The sequence below is a fragment of the Haliotis rubra genome, unplaced genomic scaffold (genome assembly GCF_003918875.1).
Source record: "Haliotis rubra isolate DU_JTF1 unplaced genomic scaffold, ASM391887v1 Scf308, whole genome shotgun sequence".
NCBI lineage: Eukaryota > Metazoa > Mollusca > Gastropoda > Lepetellida > Haliotidae > Haliotis > Haliotis rubra.
In genome coordinates this window covers 49,322-52,261 of record NW_025766978.1, presented here as the reverse complement: position 1 = coordinate 52,261, position 2,940 = coordinate 49,322, and positions in this window count along the sequence as shown.

Genomic DNA, 2,940 nt, shown 5'->3' with positions numbered 1-2,940 from the left:
AATTATGTCTACCATATTCTCTAGAGTCCGGGTTTTTAAGCGAAACCCAACCACCAGAACTGGATCTATTTAGTCTACCCCCGACGCAAACGGCAGTAGAAAGGACGTATCTACAAGACTGTCGCCCTATTTCTCCCCTGTCCGGATCAGCTCCTATCGAATTTCACATTAGCGGACAAAACAGTCTAGATTACATAGATCTCAGGCGCTCGTCCTTGTACGTCAAATGTCACGTGACCAAAGCAGACGGAACCAGCCTGACGCTCGGGGACGAATGCTCTCCGGTCAATCTTTTTTCTGCACTCACTTTTCTCTCAAGTGGACGTCTGGCTACAGGGACGCCTTATCAATTCCACAAACAATCATTATCCGTACAAAGCCATCATTAAAACGTTGTTAAATACAAACGAAGTCGACGCCAACTCCAAGGGAGACTTCCTCCTCATCGTCGACAGATCCAGATAATCCCTGGATTTGCAACGTCAGCAAACCTTCGCAATCTTTGTGATGCTTACATTGTGTATGGGGATGGGACATTACACGTTGTCCCCACCAGCTGTATACCTTTCGTCGACGACAGCATGTTTCCGCTGGTCTTCTTCCTCCTGCCAGATAAGCACCAGCACCGAATTGGAGGGAATGAGGCCACCAAAGAAAAGGAAATATCGAAACTTGGACACCCGCTTCTTGACTCTCAAGAAGACTTCAGACTAACCGAGTCACTAATGCAGTTTGTGGACGAAGTTGCTGCATGTTTGAATGAAATAAAATGTATGAAATGTGATTGATTAACTGAAATGCATGAAAAGTGTTGAAATAAATGTATGAAATATATGAGTTGCTTAAAATAAATGTAATTTATAAAAAGTGCTTCTAATTTTTTTAAAAGTGATTGATTAATTTATCAATAAATGAACGAAAAGGAATATAAAATGTACGTTTCAGTTATGATGTAATGAAAATATTATATACTGTAAATAAACACATCATCTTGCCAGTCGAAAATAACTATTGCCCCGACCTTTTTTTGACATGTCCCCCAGATTTAACCCCCCACTGCCATTGTTTCGCTAATCCCTTTTAAGTTGGCACAGGTAAAATGTTGCACCATGCCGACTTGCTAGAAGTGGCTGAAACCAAAAATTAACCCAACTGATGGCCTGGCAGTGCCTTCATTTCTAAACACCACAGGAGTGCACATGCAACATTCAAACTCACCTCGTCTCAGCTTTCTCATATACAGTTGACACAACACATTTGTTCCTTGAGGTAGCTTAAGCATAAATCCTTATTGATCATTGCACGTAAGAGTCCAGTTAAAGTCCCCATATAGACCCAAAGTAAGGACCCACAGTACATGGCTGAAAATACAATTATTCCCTTAACTGCTCAAACTCATATAAACCTTTTTAATCATGCTTCGATATTTCATTGAAAAGGTACAAATGCATCTCTTCTCATTCCTCATTTAATAAAAAAGTGTTGTTTTTTTTTGGTTGTTTTTGTAAATATATCCAATATAAATCGTACACTTAAAATGACTTCCTTTGGACTTCAATGGGTACTTTGGTCTTGTGGGCATAAGAGTAAAATTTTGAGTATGCAAGAAGATTGGAGAGTAAGTGAAGGCAAACACTGCCTACCAGACAAGGTACCGCTACAAGGCACAGACATGGTTAGCCTACGACTGACTGACTGAGTTGGGTTTTACGCCACTTTTAGCAATATTCCAGCGACCTCACGGCGGGGGACACCAGAAATGGGATTCACACATTGTGCCCATGTGGGGATTCGAACCCGGGTCTTCGGCGTGACGAGCCAACGCTTTAACCACTAGGCTACCCCGCCCCGGTTAGCCTACGAGGTAAGCCTACGAGGTTAGCCTACGAGGTAATCTACAAGGCACTGATAGGATAAGCCTACAAGGCTGCAGGAACGTGGCATTAAAGGTCACTGACAAATCTCAAGCCCATGACAAGTTCAGCATTAAAGGCACTGACAAATTTAGTCGCCAATGGACTGACAGGTTTAACCTACAATGGACTGACACCATCGAACTACAATGCACTGACAGTTTCAACCTACAATGGACTGACAGTTTCAACCTACAATGGACTGACTGTTTCAACCTACAATGCACTGACAGTTTCAACCTACAATGCACTGACAGTTTCAACCTACAATGGACTGACAGTTTCAACCTGAAATGGACTGACAGTTTCAACCTACAATGGACTGACAGTTTCAACCTACAATGGACTGACAGTTTCAACCTGAAATGGACTGACAGTTTCAACCTGAAATGGACTGACAGTTTCAACCTAAAATGGACTGACAGTTTCAACCTGAAATGGACTGACAGTTTCAACCTACAATGGACTGACAGTTTCAACCTACAATGGACTGACTGTTTCAATTTACAATGGACTGACAGTTTCAAAGAATCAAACATCAACCATGTTTATGGCATACATTTATTTTGGTAGTTGACACATTGACAACACATCGGTGTGTTTCGTGAATGAAATGATTACAAACAAGACTGCAAAACTGTTAACATCAATTTCCAAGTTTTAGCTCTGGTTTCAAATCTAAAGATTAATACTCAAAGCATGGTATTATTACTCATGAACAAAACCGTTTCATGCAAAACTGGAAAGTCCTCACCCTTAACTCCAGAGGTGGAAATAACCCATTGCCCGACGCCCGAGTCCAGTGTTTTTTTTCTGTCGGGCAAGCAAATTTGTATATCACACTGTACCGGTGTCCAGTTGATATTCCAATGTTAATTATGATGTTTATTTAAAAAATCAACAAGAAAACGGCCGGTATAGTGGAAAAATGATCAGGGAAATTGATTTTACATGTGCCACTGTACCGGAGTACGCTAGCAATTTTAAAGTTATTTCCACCCCTGAACTCTCAAGTCCTTTTTTCAAA